This window comes from Montipora capricornis, chromosome 7, assembly GCF_036669925.1.
Source record: "Montipora capricornis isolate CH-2021 chromosome 7, ASM3666992v2, whole genome shotgun sequence".
NCBI lineage: Eukaryota > Metazoa > Cnidaria > Anthozoa > Scleractinia > Acroporidae > Montipora > Montipora capricornis.
This window is the reverse complement of record NC_090889.1, coordinates 20820596-20841782: the sequence shown is the minus strand read 5'-3', so window position 1 is coordinate 20841782 and position 21187 is coordinate 20820596. Positions and strand designations below refer to the sequence as shown.

The 21187-nt window shown below is 39.3% G+C and overlaps 1 long non-coding RNA gene across 1 annotated transcript; it reads right to left on the bottom strand.

The window, feature by feature from the left end:
• Positions 1-14698: 14698 nt before the first annotated feature.
• LOC138056395 (uncharacterized) lies at positions 14699-17771 on the bottom strand. The gene is made up of 2 exons (XR_011133431.1): positions 15387-17771; positions 14699-14923 (listed from the first exon to the last, which is right to left on the bottom strand). It is a non-coding gene; the product is annotated as an uncharacterized lncRNA (long non-coding RNA).
• Positions 17772-21187: the final 3416 nt, after the last annotated feature.

Here is a 21187-nt window from a genome sequence, read left to right as displayed (position 1 = left end):
ACATACATACATACTTTATTTGTTAAAGCAGGTCGGTAGTGGCAGCTAAAGAGCTGATGTGGACCTGCTAAACTTACTAATACAATTAAATCCTACCATATAAACCTACCAATTAAACTACAATACTTTTTAAGACTAGGATACAAACGTTAATACTAAAGTAAAAAACTGTCTATTTACAACAAGAGAAAATAACCTACTAATTTTAGATAGATTCAAAAAGAATTTTAAAAACTTTTTAAGAGGTGTAAATACTAACGTTTAATAATACAAAAAGTTAATATCCTTATTAAGATTTATTGTAGTCCCTTTATTAAATGTTATTTTGTTGAGGCTGGTTTTGTTGCGGTTCAGTGCTACTTTCAAAGCATCTAGCTTTTCCAAGTTCTTTGTCCTTCTATCCAGTGAATTCCATACCACAATCCCCCTATATGAGAAGCTATTTCTTCCTAACTCTGTTTTCTTCCGTTTCACCTCAAGTAATACACCTCTGCGCTTGGATTCAGTAAAAGTAAAGAATGGCAATAACCTATGGTTTAAGCCCTGCTTAACTTTAAAAACCTCTATAGCAAGTCTACGTTTGTAAAGGTATCCTAGATCTTGCCACTTGATATAGCTCAGTACTTCACTTTCCAAAATATTGTGAGGAACTCTATGGATAAATCTACCAACTTTAATATGTAAGTTCTCAATTTCATATAGCTTAGCCACAGAACAGTTGCCCCAGACAGATATGCAATATGTTATTTGTGGAATTACTGTTCTAAAATAAAATGCCTCTAGTAATTTGGGTGATAGATATCGCATTTTCTTTAGCACACGATACTGACTACTTAGTGATTTATGTGTCTTCTCTAACTGATCTCTCCATGTCAGTTTGTTGTCGATAACCACACCCACTAATTTTGTTTTCATTGTGTAGTCGATTTGTGTACCCCCATGCGTCACAGGCAACAGTGGGCCCACAAACTGATCACGTTGGATAATCATTACTTCGGACTTTCCAGAGTACAGAGTCAGCTTATTTAGTCTGCAGAAAGCGCAGATCTCTTTAAAGAGACAATTCAATTTAATTGTAACATCATCAGGATTATCTCCAATTACAAAGGCAGTGGTGTCGTCTGCATACAGATGTAGCTCGCCTTGAGTTATGCAATCGGGGAAATCATTAACATAGATCGAGAACAGCCTAGGCCCAAGTAACGAACCTTGTGGGACACCGTATTTAACTTCTAATACAGGCGATTTCACTCCATTTAGTTCAACAAATTGGTGTCGATTTGATAGATAGCTATTTAGCCAATGAAAAAGGTTGCCACTAATGCCACAGGCCTGCAATTTATGGGACAAGAGTGCTGGACAGACCGAGTCAAAGGCTTTCCGGAAGTCTATAAATATAGCCGCAATAACTTTTCCTTGATCGATATGATGATTCCAGGTTTCAGTAAGGTACAGTAGGAGAGACTCTGATGATATACCTTTCCTGTAACCCCACTGGTTGTCATGCAGTACGTCATTCAGGTGCGGATCAATGGTATCACAGAGGACTGACTCTACAGCTTTACTAGGTATACTCAACATAGTTAGTGGCCTGTAATTCCCACAGTCCGCACAGTCTCCACCTTTGTATAATACTTTAACTTTACCAATCTTCCACTGACTTGGATATTTACCTTGCTCGTAGCTCATTTTGCTTAAATTTGAGATCCCATACGCGATTTCCTTTGAAACAATTTTCATTTCTTTTGATGTTATACCATCACTCCCATGGGATTTTCGAATATTAAGTTTTGCAAGTTTACTGCAAAAAACCTCATGACCAAATGATACATCCGAAATTGTTGGTGTAATTCTTGAGATGAATGATAGCCCATCCACAGTGGTGGTTGGAAAGTTATTTCTCACCCACTGTTGCAAAAAAGGAATTCATGGTGGCTGATTTTTCATGATCATCACACACTAAAACATCATTGCTGTTTCTGACTGGGCCAATTCTCATGCTGCTTTTTCCTCTTCTTGTTAATTGGTTCATAATCTTCCAAAAGTCCCTTGATCCTTTACTGGTGGTGTTTAATTAGCATATTTGTCCAATACTCAGCCTCAGCACTTCTGAGAGCTTTGATTACCTTATTTCTCAGTTCTTTGTACTTTACCCTATCCTCCAAGCTTCCTGTCCTCTGTGCTTTCAATAGTTGTTGATACCTTTAGTTCATGAGTTTTCTTATACTACCATTCATCCAGGGTAGAGACTTAGAGCGGACCTTTGCCTTTCTTTCTGGTAAAAATTCTAATTTAATGTCCTGATACAGAGCATTTGCCATCCAGTAGTTGTCATCAATATCATCAAAGACATTACAGGCATGCCATGGAATAAAGGCCACTTGTTGTCTGAAGGTGTCTTGATTGCAGTTTTTCCAGTCGATTACCGACCTTATTACTGGTGGAACTCTTGTTTTAGATAATTTCAATACTGTGTATATCAATCTGTGATCTGCAATACAAGTGTCAAATACCCCTGCCTTAACAACTTTGGTTTTGTCACTTATGATTGAGAGGTCAATTAATGTCTTTGTAGTTTCCGTAATCCTTGTAGGTTCTTTGATGACATTTGTCAATGAAAACTTTCTCAGCACATTTGTGAGCTTCCTTCCTTGATCAGAGTCATTTACTTTAGCGACGGCCCCATGTCTCGTGTTACATAACACATTTGCATTAAAGTCACCCATTATAAGGATGTTTTTCTTTTTCTTGCAAATACAGTTAAATTGCCTTTCCATCATACCGAAGAAGTTTGTGTCTTTCGGAGGTCTATACATAATTGACAATGCCAGGTTTTGTGAGTGGAATTTTAGCTCAGCCCATATTGCCTCCAGTGTATTTACATTTGCAGGGAAGCAATTTTGAATCAAAACAATATCTAAACTTTCGGCATAGTATAGCACACAGCCTCCTCCTCCATCCTCCACTGATCTGTCCTTTCGAAAGAATTTATACCCCGGAATCATGATATCTTCATCCCGAATTTTGCTCGTGAGCTTGCTTTCTGTAATACCCAGCACATCAAATTTCACCTTTTCTAATAACAACTGGACCTCCTGAAATTTCGTCGTTGTCATTAGACCATTCACATTGATATGGGCTACTTTCAAATGAGATTTATTACATGATATCCTCATAGTTAGTTCTGAAAAGTGACAATCTTGTTGGGTACTTTCGGTTCTGTTCGGCTGGGTTGCTTGCAGAACAGGTTGTTGCATTTCTGACAGGGATTCGTGGCATATGGTACATGACCAAACAATATTTGTAGCGTTTAGCAGCTCCTTGTAAATACGTGGAGGTACATTTTCACATTTAATGTGATACTTCAACTTACATGTGCTGCACACCAATGCTCTATGATTTCTGGCTACTGTTCGGCAACACGATGAGCACTTGTTTGAGTCCGAAGAAGTAGGACCAGGATTGGGATTAATGTCGCCACTTAATAATAATAATATTGATAGTTGAAACGTAGCCGATGAATTCGCGTAATAGTTGATCCGTGTGCTTAGGTAACACTTCACTCGAGGAAGCGATCCAAGATGGCGGCGCCATTCATCGTGATCGTAAGGTAGAGACTGTAGATTTTCCACGTTTTGACCAGATTCCTGATGATAGTGACCCCATGCCTGCAATTCTTTCACTTTCACAGTCGATCTAAGACCAGTATGGCTTGTTACTAAGAAAAGGACTATGATAAAAAAGCTAAAATTGCAAGAGCAAAAACTAGCACTTCTGTCCGCCATTGCTCTCCCCAGGCCACAATCTCGCCCACAAACAATCACACTCTACTCTACTCTACTCTACTCTATCAATCACAATCTACTCGTTCTGTAATTAATTCAGACTATTGTTCTGTATATAGGTATTTAATTCAGAAAATCAGTTGTAACACTGTTCATTTTTACTTTAAACACAATGTCGAACAACGTCAACACGTTATTTTACCTCGTTACACTGAGACTTGTTTGCTAGGTCAACACCGGCTTCACTTTCATGTAAATGCCAGGTAACTAAGCACACAACTGTAAATACTGCAATGGTGGTCTGCGTTTCGTGAAGACTTCGCATCAAATAAGGACTGGAAAAATATAATGTGGAACAATAAAGAAATTCGTGTGAATGGCACTCCCGTCTACTACAAAAATTATTTCGAGTCCGACTCTTTTTATGTAAGTGATCTGTTATTTAATTTGAATAATACTGAAACCTTTCATGTTGTCGCTAAAAAGATTCAAAAAACAAATTTCTTAGTATGGACTGGACTTCGCTATTCTGTGCCAAACTATCTAAAAAAATAATTTCACCACCGCCACTCCATCAACTACTTCTCCCACCTTGACTATTGATAATAGTGTTTTTGATATCATGAATGGAAAAGAAATCAAACATGACAATACTATTCACTTTTGGTAGGTAAAAAGGCACAATTACCGAGTGCAGCTAGTAAATTATAAACGGAATTTAACCTCTCGATCGACCAATTAAAACAGTTGTTCATACTTCCTCATAAAGTCACTCTAGAACCTGATGTGAAAGCATTTCAATATAAAGTACTTAACTCTATCTTATATACTAATTCCAAACTCTATAGTCACTATACAATACGTTATAACCAACATGACAAATGTACTTTTTGCAAATCGCATCCAGAACAGTTGAATCACTTCTTATTCAGTTGTCCTTGTTCTAAAGCTTTCTGGGATTATTTTGAATTGTTTTGGTTCTCCAGCACTCAAAAGACAATTTGAATCGATGCCCAGACACATACACGGTAGAAAAAGTAAAGGTAGACTAGCCTATGACAAAGTGTCCTTAAAGAAGAATTGTTTAGGCAAAGCCTTGATTTATACATTATACCTATCGCTTTATAGACTTTTCTCTCAACATGATTATGTAAATGAAATTTCCGTGTTAGGTATTCATCTAAAAAGAAACGTAGCTTCCTTAACTTGATCAATTGAGTAAATACTAATAATAACAAGTTGGTCAAGAGTTTGCCTATTTTGTCTCGGTCTGAAACTAATTAACATTAATAGATAGTTTATTTGTTTAAAACCAACATGTTATAAATATTTTTCAGTTCTAAATTTGCAACTTCCATATTAATGAAGAAAATAATTCGAAGCATCACAGTGCGAATAGAAGATCCTAGTATCATCAGCAAATAATATCAACTCTAAAGCCTTTGATACGACTGAGTTACAAGACTACAAACCAAGAATAACAGGGGCCTAAAATAGAGCTCTGAGGAACTTCACAACTAATATCTACAGATGAAGAATTGTAACCATTATATTGCAATAATTGCTTTCGACAAGAAAGATGATTTTTAAAGCATTGTAGAGCAACACCACGTACTCCACAATGTTTTAATTTGCGAGGAAGATTTCAGGGCCGTAGCCAGCAGAAAAAATTATGACTTAATTATGACTGTGTCCACCAGAGAAATCTACCCATTTCCCACTAACCTCTCGATCCTAAGAAAATACGCGCAGAAGGCTCTATGCACAAAGCCACCACTTAGCAGGGGAGTGACAGGCAAGACTTTAACCGACACGGAAAAAAATTTAAAAAACGACGAAATAAACGCAGATTCCTACTGGGTTTGCCATACTGGAAGCCCAGTAATAAATCATGAACTTTCCGTTGTTGCTAGATGGTTCAAGGCTAATAAGTTAACTTTACATCCTGATAAAACTAAATATATTATATTTCATCCTTCATTATCATTAATGGGAGTCAAATTAAGGGTTAAATCTGGATTTTATTTAAAACGCAAGCATAAGCACAAGCAACATAAGCAAACACATCAACTTGTCATTGGTGAGTTTATTTTGTACTCTAATGAGCTCAAAATCGCTTCAATTAAATTTGTACCTTTGCGTTTGACGAAGGAGAACGCAGTTCATAACACTGGGGGTCTTGTAGTTTCAAGGTTGACTTTTTTGAGATTTTTTCATCGATATGCAAAGATTATCGCGCACCTCGTGGTTTTCGTAGTAGTCTAAGCACGTCCGGGAATCTAAAGACTACCTCGTGGTTTTTTTAGTACTGTAGTAAAGTTAAGGAAAGCGTGACACTTGATTAACCGTGACCTGTCGAACTATGAGTTGACAAGTAGGTTGCTCACCTACCATAACCCTTAAAGGTCCATTTTCACCCGTTATGCAACGACGCCGTTTGATTTTGTTTTGAACTAGCTCTTTTGTTAATGGCAACCTCTGATTGGTTAGCAACTTGGCCACCTGGCCTTAGCGCCAGAAAGTCGATTGCGGCACAATCTCGTACCCAGAGTCCTCTGGCTTCTTGGTCGGCGGGTGAACGCCCGGAAAGACTCTGGGATAATCGACTCCATTTTCCCAGAAAATGTGGGTTCCGGTCTTATTGCGCATGCTTGAGTTTAAACGGAAACAGAAAAGAGAAAACAGTAAGTAGTAGAAATGGTGGGTTGAAAGTGTTTGAGAAACAAATATTTTAGCTTTACACACCATCAAAGAAACTAGAGAACTGATCATTGGCTTGCTGTAAGTGAAGATGAAACCTCTGACGCTTTCGGTAAGTGTATTTTAAGTGTTTCGGCGTGCACTCCATAGTTCAGAATACCATCGTGCAAGCAACACGATCGACAATTTTTTGTGGAAACGACACCAATGTCCTCTTCTACTACAATTTTATGTTTCCGTAATTCTGAATGGCTTCGACAAGACCTTATTCCACGAATTTCTCCTCAAAGAGGCTGATGTAATGTTTTCCGACGGTACTTTTACAACTGTTACAGCAACAATAATCACTTTTTAGCAGCGTGGGAAAATTCCCGTGCGGTAAAAGAGATAATTCAAACCTCGTCGTTTTATTCTTTTTGTGATTTATTTATTTCTGAGGTAGAAAAAACAAACAGCACTTAAACTAGTTTTAGATTTTGAATCTCCCTCCAAATTCTGGGGCTTCCGAATTACTTACCGACTTCCTGCCGGACTGCCATTGTTACGCAAGCGGCCAATCAAAAATATAGTTCAAGTCCATTATCCTAGAGTTTTCCGGGCGCTCACCCGCTGACCAAAAAGCCCAAGGACTCTGGATACGAGATTGATTGCGGCAGAGATCGTTGTGTGTTGTCTTGAAAATATACATTTTATTTCGTCATGGAAGGCGATGAATCCATCGATATGTTAGAAACGGACAAAGTAAGCTTAAATGCTTATGGCTCCGTTGTTGAAGCAGACCAAAACGTGGAACGTTCAGTGCATTCCGAGGTAGGTGACAAAAATTTAGGTCGTCGAACACGTGCACGCTTTCAGCAAAAGGAAAGAGAAGCATGGATGGACACAAATGGACAACAAGATTGAAAGGGATAGCATTTGGGTCATCTTGAAAAAACTTGGCCCGACGTTTTTCAAGTTAATGGCAAAGCGCCTTTTCCTCAGAATCATCTTATTTGTGATGTAACGATTAATGAATTTTATCGGTAAAGAAATTCCACATTATTATTTTCGAGTTTTAAACTCGTAAATTAACTGAAGATTTCCCCTAAATACCCTAAAATAGCGTGACATAGCCCCTTGCTTAGCACGCGGTTTGGTGAATTTTAGAAGCTTTAGCCTGAGCAAGCACTCCAAGGGAGAGAGGCAGACAGAGAACCCGCTTGCAGGCTATAGATGCTTTTTTTCGCCGGGGTTGAATAGTACTTTCGAGTGAAAATAAGTCAAAAGAGCAAAGAAAGAGGGAGGGGGCGGGGACGAGTTACTATTTTGCGAGACTCATCAGTTCAAACCAGTGACTTAACGTTGTTTTATTGACTGAAGAAATCACAAAAACCTTACTCCGTATCACGCATATTTTCCCATTAATCATTGCTTGCATTTCCACGCCTAAAACTACACATTACTTCTTCAGTTATTGGGTTTCTTTTTCGGCTGGTAAGCGGCAATTGTCCGTGCCCCCAGTCATCTTTTTTATTTTTCTACATCCCAGGGTGAACCCCCCACCCCTTAAAATAACCCAAAATCTCTGCCAGTGACTTGGCAATGGGCTCTAGTTTTTTCAGTGAAATTCAATTAAAGTCTTGTTCTTTTTAAAAGGCTGATTGGTTTGGAAAGTTACTGGCTTAGTAACAAATTGTACCTACAATTGTATTCTTCCATCTCATCTATTGTTTTATGGTCAAATTTACTTTTTGGTGCGTGCAATGGACTATTCAGTAGTCGTGCATCAAAAGGTATTAATTAAAATACCCTCTCTTATTTTTGCGGCTTAGTGCTAACGCGCTTCAAGTACTTGTCATACAAGGACCGTCCCTCCCTTCCCCTAAATCTGTTTTTAACATACATATATCATTCGTTTTATTTGTTCCTTTTAATTTGCTACTACCATGCAAAAAAAAAAACAGTTCTCGTTTTTCTTCACATTTCGAAAGTACTCGGTTACGTTGAATGCTCAACAGGTGCAATTCTATGTAGTAATTTCAAGAGGAAAACTGTTTATTTTAACTCTACGGTCCTCCATTACTTGGTGCGTTTCCGACCGATAAGCTTTCAGCGATCTGGGTCGAGCAGAAATTGACGTCATTTACTCACAAGCTTAAAACTGAAGTGTGTGAATGTGGCTTAATTAGTATGCAGCACGAGACTTTCAGATTGTCAAACTCGTGTTCTGCATACTAATTAAGCCGCATTCACACACTGCACTTTAAAGCTGTAAGTATTCAGCCCAAGAAATTTCGAAAATGTAAAGAAAAACGAAAAGTAGTTTTTGACCGTAGTAGCACTTTAATTTTAAATATACTTTGTTTTTTTGGTTTTGTTTTTTGTTTTGTGGTTTTTGTTTGTTTGTTTGTTTTGTTTTGTTTGTTTTTTTCATTTTGAAGATTAATTTTTTTTAGTCCTTGATTGTCCTTCATCTTTCACTCGAAAAAAAAAAAATCATAAGCCAACGAATCAGTGCCTGTTCATGATTCAGTCTTGCGCTCCAATTTGCGAGATCCACAAATAAATCTCTTGCGGAGCCAGCCAAAGATACGTCTCACACAGTTTTTCTGAAAGAAAAAAAGGAAAATCATGATATATGTACTGTCTTTTCGGTGCTACAGGTAACGTTGTAGTACTATTCATAAGAATAAAACGTAGGATCAGTTAGGGACAGTTTAGTTTCAGTCAAATACATTGTACCAGAGTGCTTAATTTTCACTTCAAACTTGGTGGAAGAAACCACTAATATTTGAAATAGACCAATACTTGAGTTACTTACCTATAAGTAAACAAACAAGCAAATTAATTAATTGGTTAATTAATTTTTTATTATTAAGAAACTCTAATAAACTAGGGCCTCCACAGACGAGATGACAAAACATTGCGTGTGTTAATCAAGTTGTCGACTAAAAATAGCGGAAAATCAAACCGTCGACGTCAAAGTTTGTCATCGACAACTAAAGTAATCTTTTTTTGTTTTCAAAAATGAACATGATGCTGTTACATTTTGAAATTATATGAATGTACAACACCCCAACACTCTATTGAAAAGGAAATGGATAACAATTTAGTATTCCTAGATGTTCTACTGCATATAGCCATAATGGCCGTACTTCAATCTTTCACCAAAAAACTTTCACGGGTTTACCTACTAACTACTTTAGCCTCACTGCTTTAACCTACAAACTTGGTCTTGTTAAGACATTGGTTGACAGAATTTACAAAATCAACGACTCATGGTCGGGCTTTCACAATGATGTGGAAAATCTAATTTTCATCTTTCGTAAAAACCTTTTCCCGAGAGGTTTTTCTCCGGATACTCCGATTTTCCCCTCTCCTCAAAAACCAAGATTTGACAGTTTGCGTTAATTCTTACAGTGTCCCCAATTAGTGCTCCAGCGCTAGAAGGACTAGTCTAAGACACTTAAATAAATTTCCGTTTCTTTTCCTTTTCATGTCCATCTTATAGAAAAGGTCATCTATGGCTACATTTATAAGGCTCAAACCTGTCCACCAGGCCCCAAGTTGTTCGAAGGGTGGATGCCGCTTTCCGTTGGATAAATCACTATCCACTCAATTGGTTTTGCTAGTGTTCATCCGCTGGATAGTGATTTATCCGGTGAATAGCGTTATCCACCTTTGAAGAACAGAGGCCAGATACCGCTCAACCAATGCCGACAGCGGCCGTTTTGTTATCGTCAACGTCCTTAATTTCCTAGCGACGCAAACGATATTTAAAGTCAGCGGTTCTTTTTTTCTTGTCACTTTTTCCCAGGCTCCCGCAAAACGTACCGGTTAGCGACAACTAAACTATGCTATTTATACCACACCACATATAATCTTCCGTTCACACTAAGATGGCGGATTCATCTCACCAAACATGTATGTTAAACAAGGTAATGTTTTTCTTCAAGCATGTTATTGTAGTGTTTCTGTCAGCCTACCTTGGGTTTTACGTTGCAGCAAATCTCTCTGAGGTTATTACTTGCTCGGCGATCATCTACCTCCATCCCATCGCCTCGATAGGATGTGCATTCGACTTGCATTTCAGTGGAGACTGCGTCTGCGTCATTCAACGTTTCTACGATTCCACATCGTTCCTCCACATCATCTTCCTTGCTAGCACTTGGCTCGTAGACATCCATCTCCATCCCATCGCCTTCATAGGATGCGCATTCGACTTGCATTTCAGTGGAAACTGAGTCTGCGTCATTTAAAGTTTCTTGGATTCCACATCGTTCCTCCACATCATCTTCCTTGCTAGCACTTGGTTCGTAGACATCCATCTCTACTCCATCGCCTCGATAGGATGCGCATTCGACTTGCATTTCAGTGGAGACTGCGTCTGCGTCATTTGAAGTTTCTTGGATTCCACATCGTTCCTCCACATCATCTTCCTTGCTATCACTTGGTTCATAGACATCCATCTTCACTCCATCGCCTCGATAGGATGCGCATTCGACTTGCATTTCAGTGGAGACTGCGTCTACCTCATTTAAAGTTTCTTGGATTACAGGTCGTTCCTCCACATCATCTTCCTTGCTAGCACTTGGCTCATAGACATCCATCTCCATCCCATCACCTCGATAGGATGCGCATTCGAGTTGCATTTCAGTGGAGAAAGTGTCTGCGACATTTAAAGTTTCTTGGATTACAAGTCGTTCCTCCACATCATCTTCCTTGCTAGCACTTGGCTTGAAGACATCCATTTCCACCTCATCGCCTCGATAGGATGGGTATTCGACTTGCATTTCAGTGGAGACTACATCTGCGTCATTTAAAGTTTCTTGGAGTCCAGATCGTTCCTCCACATCATCTTCCTTGCTAGCACTCGGCTCGTAGACGTCTATCTCTTGGACACTCCCATTTGACACTTCAGCGAAAAGAGCGGCTTCCTAGAAATACCATGAAAGAACATTACTCAGTAAAAAATATAGCAGCTGAGTAAATGAAAAGGTGAACGAATAATAATTTAATTCAGCTGGACGTCCTTCCTCCACAAATTGTATTTTGATCGTGCATGAGACTAGTAAAGTCGAGTCCCGAGTCAACTCTATTCAGTTAATTCTGTTTAAAATATAAGTGCTACACGGCCAACGTTTGTATAAACGTAACGTTTCCTTGTACTTGTCTGACCTTGTACCTCAGTCGGTAGAGCGGCGGACATCTAACCCGAAGGTAGTGGGTTCAATTCCCACCCTGGTCAGAGTTTTTCTCTGTCCTTGTGTGGGCCCATTTCCATCAGTAGAGCTAACGCTCACATGGTTCATATGGGATAGAAAATCTAGCACTACACATTACACTCTATTCAGTTAACTCTGTTTAAAGTATAAGTGCTACACGGCCAACGTTTGTATAAACGTAACCTTTCCTTGTACGAGTAATACTCCGAGTATTTTGCGCAAAAAAGGTAAACATTATTTTAATGTCTTCGAAATCCCTGACCAGATAAATACGGCACTGACCAGCGCATCGCGATTTACCTGTTAGTTTACTTTTTTTCTCGGCTTACCTCGTTTTGTGTGTGTTCGCAGAGAGACTGGCTAACATCATTACTTATTGAGATCTCAGGATCTTCTATTCCCTCGTCACAAGTGGCAGGGCATCGATATTCGAGAGATAATTGAAATTGCTCCACGATATCATCTGGGAACAAAGAATATTCTTCTTTCTCGGTTAGCTGAGTCTCGAAGATTTCCATTTCCTGTGCTGTATCCTCAGTTGGACTCATTAACGCACCAGCAATATTAGGCAAATCTACCACTAAAGTGTTTGGAAGCAAGCTGATTATTATGGAGCCAGGTGGCTGCTGTGAGATGTCAGCTCCTTGAGTGATGAAAATATTGGCATCACTCGAGTTGATGGAAGTAAGGAGCGGTGAGACGACCACCTCGGGAGGGGCGCTGGTTGCGTGAAGCAGATTAAAGGTAAGCAGGGAATTTGACTGAGTTGACTGTTCACAGGCTTCAGGATCTTGACTCTCACTGACTGTTTGTGCCTGGCTTGGAGCTGATGACCATGCTCTTCTGTACTGGTCAAGTAGTTGGTGATAAGACTGTTTGTAAAACATACCTTCTTGGAATACGCCCCTCCCGAGGTCCATGCCATACTGAAGAAGTGCTTTATTAGCGTCGTTTTTCTCTTTAACTTCCCAATACATGCTCTTAACGGCTTCATACTTGTCTTTCAGAATTTCATGACTTTCTGTGAGCTTAGCCAAATCTTGACTGGCGTGGTTTAATTCTTGGGACAAGACCTTCGCGTATGTTTCCCATTCTGAGGATTGTTGTTTAAATTTCTGTATATCCAGTTGCTGAATATGATAATCATCAATGAGCCACTGCCGCTCGCTTAACAAACTTTGGATTGTAGTTTGCTGTTGATTTATAATTTGACAAAGTTGCTCCTTAGACAGAGGAAGACTGTTGTTTGCCATGAGGAATCCCGCAAAAACAAATGCGGAGTAACTGTAGGAAAAATAATAATAAAAGGCCTCAACATATCAGGACACTTGTTTCCTTATAATACGTTATCCCTGCTCTAAAAGGAAATTGTTGAACGCGGAAGACGAAAATTGTGCGTAAAAAAATCAATGACTTAAAATAACTCCGCTTTTAGTTTTTAACGGTAAAGAATTCTCCGCCGAAAACAAACCTCTGTATGCTGGTAAATAGACTTACCTTCAGTTTACGAAACTCTTTTTGAACCAATAACAATATTTTGAATTATAACCTTATCTTTTTACCCAACACTAAGGAAATTGTTCCTCCGGTACAAATTGAGCAAAACAAGTGAATACTTTCATTTGCTGCAGTGATGCCTTTGGCGTCACAATACCAAAAGAATTCCTTGCGCGAGCTCGAGCACCTAGAGGTACACTAGTTCACTGGTTTACTTTCGATTTAGAAACTAGGTTATTTTAAGGGTTTAACTGAAGTGATCATTTAAAAACAGTTTAGTCACTTGTTTTAGGACCTTCGCATTTAGTTTTCCGGCGCATTTATACCGCGCGCGCAAAGTGTCGCAATGTTTCTTCCTGTCTTACATTAAAGCGCGTGCTGACTGAAAATTTAGGCATGCAAGCAAGGTGTTTGTGATTCCATCATGGATAAATTCATAAAATAATTAGGATAGTACGCGCAGTCTCATTGTTCAATTGAGTATGGAAACGCGGTTGTGACATCACGCGAATTTTGATTGGTTATATGCCGCCAGACGCGCGTTTTGATTGGCTGGTAGGAAAAATGAGCGCCTATCAAGGAAATCTCTTTCAATAAAGAATTTTTCTTCATTTGTTTCCTTTATTTGTCGAGTTATCTTTGAGAAATATTTTATAAGAATTCGAACTCGACAGTTATGCAAACCCTCAACTGAGGCTTGGGTTTGCATAACTGTTTCGAATTCTCCCAACTCCCCCTCGTGTTTAGGTGAGGCTATGGAAACACGGAAGACGTTCTCTATTGCTTAAATAATTAGCTGACTTATTATTCTCATGAATGTCAGTGATCCCACTTTTTTAAACATCAATTATTTGCACAGCTTATCCTCGACGAAATTCGGTCGCAATACACGAGAACTACCTAACAGGAAATTCCTCTCGCACTCTCAGAAAGCAGCATTTGTAATTAAAATTTATTCATGGTAACATTCTCATGAAATCAGATGGTTCATCACTTTGACATTTTCGCATGCGCAAACAATAATTTGCAATTATTTTAGAAGCGCAATTTGGATTTTGGGTGGTAAACTGCCAAAGTAGCTATTTCATATCCATTGAGCGCAAATGGAACGGTTGTTTTATCAAATTCCATTATTTCTGAACTGGACTATTTCATTTTCATGAATCATCCCGCGCAATCAGTTTCCATAAAAGGTCATAGGGTATATGAGCTGATTACCGAGATTGAATGAGTCATAAGTATAAATTGCACTAGGAATTTGACTTGGCGTCAGTGCATAACACAAGCAATACCGAGAGAAATTTATTGATAGGTAGCGTTGAGTTAGAAAAGTCACCACTTGTAAACTAAAATTTCGTTGACACCTTTTACGCACGATTTGCGCATATTTACAAAATGTGCGTATGATTGTCGTTGTCGTTTTACGAATAGCATTTTTATCACAAAATGCAACAAAACTCTCTCTTATTTTAACTTAAGGCCACGCAAACGAAAAGTAATCTGGGGTCGAGATTCCAGTATAAGGAGGCTTTTATTCCAAACTAATCATCTCTTTCTCTCTTAATTGCTACAAGTATTTTAAGAATTAGAAACCGTTTATTCGTCGATCTTCTTTAGGAACAGTTTCGTCCTTCAACAGAAACCGATTTGTCCGGCGAAGCATCTTGAACCGCCTTTTCCCTTCTCATATCTTGTCCATTCTGTCTCGACAGAATCGCCACTTTGTTCAACCTCCTCCTAATAAAAACAAGAAAAGGGTTAAGTCATTATAAGGTCATGTGATTAACTTGCGTTGATTTTTCGTGGCAACAGCAGTTCTTTGTTCCGTTGGCCCGTTCCGTTGGTCCATTCCAATCCATTGGTGATCTTGCTTATCAACTAATTCCCAGGGCCGTCCGCTTTCATTTGGAATTTCCGGGGAGGAGATTGCAACATGATCTTCTCTCTAAATTAGCGATTACCGTTAATTCGTAATTTGAATTGGGTACTTGCGGTAGCACAGAAAATAAGGAAAATCAGAAAAAGATTGATTTACGTCTCTCATATAATATCGCTTCTGAAGGGTAATTAGGCTTAAGCTGGATTAATTAGGCCTAAGCTTTGATTTTAACCGTGAGGGGTCTGGAGCGCTGTGACGTCATCCCTTTCTCAAGGCCACGTGACGCCATTGTTTAAAATTTGAAATTCCCAACTAACGTACGTTTGCATTTCCTGCCCAAATTTTGAATCTTCCGTTTCTGCCGTTTCTCCCGCCAAAATTCCATGACGTTATTTCTTTTCACGTTATTTCCGTAAAAATGACATGCATGACACAACCACTGAACATATGCATGTATTATACATCTCTGCTGGGGGTAAAACATGGCCGATGGAGTCGATGGAGCGTAAAACACTCCTAGCCTTTCTTAGTATGCCCCATCAGTTTCCAAGAATCTGCTGTCTTATCATTCGGCTGTCATGGATTTTTTGCGGTTTTCCTGTGTGTTCCTGTTCCAAACGGCGGCGTTTATCAATGTCATGCATGCATGACGGTCCTATGGTGATATTAGGGCCGTTTATACGAGAGAAAATAAGCCACGGCTTACTCTGGCCGCGGCGTACACAATACGCGAATAGAACTGTTTATACGAGTAAAAACTCCCAGGCCAGGATAAGCCGCGGCTTGAGAAAGCCGTGAACGTAGATTTTGTACCATTTATACAGGGTGTTCGCGTCTTATGTATATTTTCTCTCGTATAAACGGCCCTCTTGAAAAGCATAGTCATTTCCGTGATGGTATGTGCTTGCAAAGCGGAAGTTGACAGTATTGCCTCTTGGCAGCGCCTTGCGTCAGCTGCAGAAATATTTTCAATTCCGTTTTTGTATGAAGCCGTGAACGTAGATTTTGTACCATTTATACAGGGTGTTCGCGTCTTATGTATATTTTCTCTCGTATAAACGGCCCTCTTGAAAAGCATAGTCATTTCCGTGATGGTATGTGCTTGCAAAGCGGAAATTGACAGTATTGCCTCTTGGCAGCGCCTTGCGTCAGCTGCAGAAATATTTTCAATTCCGTTTTTGTATGAAGCCGTGAACGTAGATTTTGTACCATTTATACAGGGTGTTCGCGTCTTATGTATATTTTCTCTCGTATAAACGACCCTATTGAAAAGCATAGTCATTTCCGTGATGGTATGTGCTTGCAAAGCGGAAGTTGACGGTATTGCCTCTTGGCAGCGCCTTGCGTCAGCTGCAGAAATATTTTCAATTCCGTTTTTGTATGAAGCCGTGAACGTAGATTTTGTACCATTTATACAGGGTGTTCGCGTCTTATGTATATTTTCTCTCGTATAAACGACCCTATTGAAAAGCATACTCATTTCCGTGATGGTATGTGCTTGCAAAGCGGAAGTTGACAGTGTTGCCTCTTGGCAGCGCCTTGCGTCAGCTGCAGACATATTAGGGAGCTTAAGCACGCGCGTTTTTAAGACGCGGACGGCAACTGGAAGTGAGCTGTTTTCTCTTTTAACTCGTCTTCACACAACCACATTTACATTGCCAAGTATCTTTTCTCCATTAGAGATAATTAGTATAAAAATGTGGGAGACACCACTGTCCTGGAACGCCAAATGCTCTCTTCCGGTTGCGTGCTTAAGCTCCCTATTTTCAATTCCGTTTTTGTATGAAGTTCACCCAAAGCTCTTTAATTCAAACCGAAAGTTGACTGCAAGCAGTTGCTTTGTTTAAAGTCGTTAAGGCCTCTACAGATTTAGCCGCGTACCGAATGGTAATTGGACAGAAAGTGAAACGTTTTAAGCCCCTTAGGGGGGTTAATGAAGAGGAAAGAGGATCAGGATAATAAATTATCAGGTCCTTGTTAGCATGATATATGAGCCTGTCGGAAGCCCCCTTTATGAACAAGCGGGAATACTTGTGCACGTTATTCGCTATTTGTTCCTGTCGCTCATTCAATGAAAACGCTCTCTATTACGGCATATCATGAAAGCTGGCTGGACTGGACACACTTCTGGACTCTGGACTGTGGACCGTCAATAACGGGATCGGCAACGAGAACATCATCTCAAAATATAAATTCGCGCCATTGTAACCTTTTCACGACCATTGCAAGCTTTTAAACATGACAATGGAGTGGCAGTCCCTCAAGAATGAAACTGATATGAATCACGCTTAATTTATGGGAGAAAATGAAAATTTATTTGCTAGTGCTGACGTCCTCCATAAAGCCTCACATTCGGCTAGCGCTATTTGCCAACTATGTCAAAGAAATGGACAAAAATTAAAGACGCATGTGCAGGGCGTGCAAAGCTATTGTTCTTGCCTACTAAATACGCAAATTTGTGACGTTCTCGTTGCCGAAGGCGTTGTCCGTTGCTAAAGCTCCCTAATGTTTGAGCGTGGCCTCAAGACATACAAAAATTGGACTCGATATCATGACTGACTATTACGGCCAAAAACTTCACTGTTTTATTGCATCCTAAAGAGATACAAATCCTAAAACTCTATCTGTTTGCACTTTTCTTCATCTAAATGACTAGATAGTTACAAAATACCAAAAAAATGAGATGAATTGTAAACTGCTGCCCACGGAAGGTCTGCTTAATGACGGAACAGGGACATCAGAGCGCAAGCGGCGATCATCAAGATGCTTGTAATTGGCGCCGTACCACTGTTGCAGTAGTCGCCGGAACAGCAATCTAGTTCACATGTCGAGCTGGTGGTCTTGCGACACTCTTCAAACGATCTATCACCGTGTTCACATAATTCTTGTGTATAACAGGTTTTGACGAAGGATTTAAACTGAATGCCGTGATCCTTATAATCCACGGACATTTTCACACAGCGATCTGCATTAAAGCCAATCCGATGTGCGACCGAAGCACAGTCCACTGATTGTTCAGATGCAATGCACTCTGCCATGCTGTTCGAGTTGACACAGTTTTTGCACTTGATTGCAAAGGCTGCACGAAATAAAGTGTAAAAATTCACAATTATTTAAAGTAAATTACACTGGATCAAGATATATGGACTTTCCGTTTCTTTGGATACCATACTGTGGTAACCATTATTTTTTACTCTCTGGAAAGCGTGTCTTTTCGTCCTCCGTATTACAGGGAAAAAGCTGGGGGCGGGGGGTACTGTAGGAATTTCTGGGTGGCGATGTGCCGCTGGCACCCTGAAACCCTTAGCCTATACCAGAGCCTAATCAAGCGCAATGATGTTTCCTTCCTAATTCCCAATTAGTTTTGTTCCCTATATTGGCCGTTTTCATACTAGAGACGTAACATCCGTCCAGACGAATTATGCTTCTCTCATGTTATCCATCTAGTGTAAAGACGAGACGCACTATATGAGACGCATAATTCGTCTGGGACGAACTTGGGCAAACATTTTTTCTGCGTCTAATAAATTCGTCTAGTGTAAAGACGGCCACAAGACGCATAATGCGTCTGGACGAACTATCCAGTTTAATTAGTTCGTCTTCAAAGACGCACTAAAGTGGATACTTCGTCCAGACGCATAATGCGTCTTGTGCCCGTCTTTACACTTGACGAATTTATTAGACGCAGAAAAAATGTTTGCCCAAGTTCGTCCCAGACAAATTATGCGTCTCTAGTATAAAAATCTGTGCAGAATGAGAATACCGAGGAATCAATTGTTTTAAAGTAAACGTTGTGGACAAGCTCTCGAGTTAAAATTGTTTCTAGATCATTCTTGTTGCACACTCGGTTGAAGAGTGATTAAAGAATTCGTGCACACTCTATTGAAGAGACAAAAGTTTTGCAAACATTTTTGCAGTTACTCATTTGTTCGATAATAACAAAAGTAGAGGCCAAAGAGGTTTATCTTCAGTCAGTTTTAAACATTGTTCTAATAAGAACCAATGTTTTACCACCTACGGGGACCGTGCGAGTATGAATATCCATTTGTAGCATAAAAGATGACAAGGCAGTTTCAGGTAAATGCTATAAAGCAGCCCTCGAGTCTTAAGTTGTTTCTAGTTTATTCGTTCAATCAATTTGACCACTTCTCTAACCTGAATGATAGTTTGAACAACCCACATTTCTAAAACACAGAATGACAACAGGAAGGCGCCAGATTAGATAATTTTAAACAAACCATGGTGTGGGAAGTTTAGAAGAAGTGTGAAATGGGTGGGACTAATTCAACCCTGATGTAAACTCTGTAAACCTTTGTTCGGAATCAGTACGGTACCAAATCGATGGTTATAAGTAAAAACAACCTCACCAGCTGAGATGCAGAGCAAAAAAGCCAACTTGGAAAACAGGGTTTTCATCTTGAAACCGTGATTAGTAGCGCAGTTCTCCGATCGAGCTCCTTAACAACGAAATAGCTCAGTTGATAACCGCACCTTACATTAAGAACACACCTGACAGTTGTCAATGAGATGCTTATCAAATTTGACAGAATGATTAAACGAGCCAATCAGAACAAAAAGTTGTTTGAGCAAATTATAATAACAATTGAACCTAACGCATAAATTATTTTAATAAAATTTTTCGATATAACTGCGCTGATGATTGGCTAGTAGAGAGTAGTGACACTTTACTACGTGTGCTGTGTGAAGAGAAATCCGAGAAGCGTAACGACCGTCAAGAGCGTTCTCGAAAAACTGGGGAGAACATTCTAAAACTAGACAGCTCACAACGTACGGTTGACTCCCAACTTGCCTTAACGCTATCTATATGAACTAAAATTCATGGTGTCCGGCCTTAAGAGTCCTCATGGGCCCGATGAGGATAAGTAAGTAGTAAGTAGTAAAATTCATGGTGTGCATTCGCATCTCAATATGATCGCAATTTCCCTGAATATAAAAAAAAGACAGCAAATAAAGCTGTTTCAACTTAGCGACTAAATTATCAAAGTAACTATTTGGGCTTTTCGTACTGAGGCGAAATGGGATGGAATGGAAATGAGTCGTTTCAAACTTCTTTCTGCAGTTCATTTCCTTATTTTAACCGTTGGAAATGGTATCTGTAATGTTTACTCAAAGAATTAGGTTCGGCACATGAAAAGTTCGACGTCTGACTTAACCCGTCGAGCTTAATCATTTGGATTGACCCAAATAGGTATTAGGTTTGTCCGACGTTTGGACCGGGCGTAGTTACAGCTTAATTTAACATTGGTTAGAGTTCTTTTTTATGAAACCCTGAAATTTACTGAGTTCAGTTGAAATTTCCTTTGTCTTCGTCGTGAGCAACTAAATCAACCACAAACCTCAGTTTTGCCGAAAGATTTGTATCGTCCATGTCGTCCACTATTTGATCAACTCACATCCTGTGTGATAAAACTTTTATAGTCGGCTCGCTGACTGTGTACATGTCATCATCATGTACCGTTATAACATAAATTCAATAGCGCGAGCGTGCTATTGAGCACGCTAAAGACGTCAGCAAACTAACACCTCGAGAAAATGTTTTTTTTTTAACACGAGTGACTTTTTATACATACACACATACATACTTTATTGAACCTCCTCAAAGGGGCTTTTCAGGAACAATAATAATTATAAAATAATAATATACATAATTATTTAAATTATTTACAAGATTAAAATAACCAATCATCACTGTCAATTACATAACTACTTATCACAATATCAATCACTTCCTAAAAAATCCCTTAGCAGTTTGTTCCTTAAACGCTTCTTAAAGATTATTTCGTTGCTACGCGTTGGAAAAAGAGTTCACCCTTCAGTTTTTGACCGATCTGAGATGAGATTTAATCGTAATTTATAATATTGCTAGAATTTTCACATAATCAAATTCAATAGCGCGAGCCTGCGTCATATTCTTATTGAGCACGCTAATGACAACAGCAAACTAACAGCACGTTGAAAATGTTAAAAAACAATTACTGAACAATCAGTTCATGCGTCAGTTGTGCAGAAGTCGAGATATTGAACACTTGGGAAGTTTGGAGAATACTCAAGAGGCTCTTTCGTGCTCTCCAAACTTCCCGCGTGCTCACGCATAAACTAAT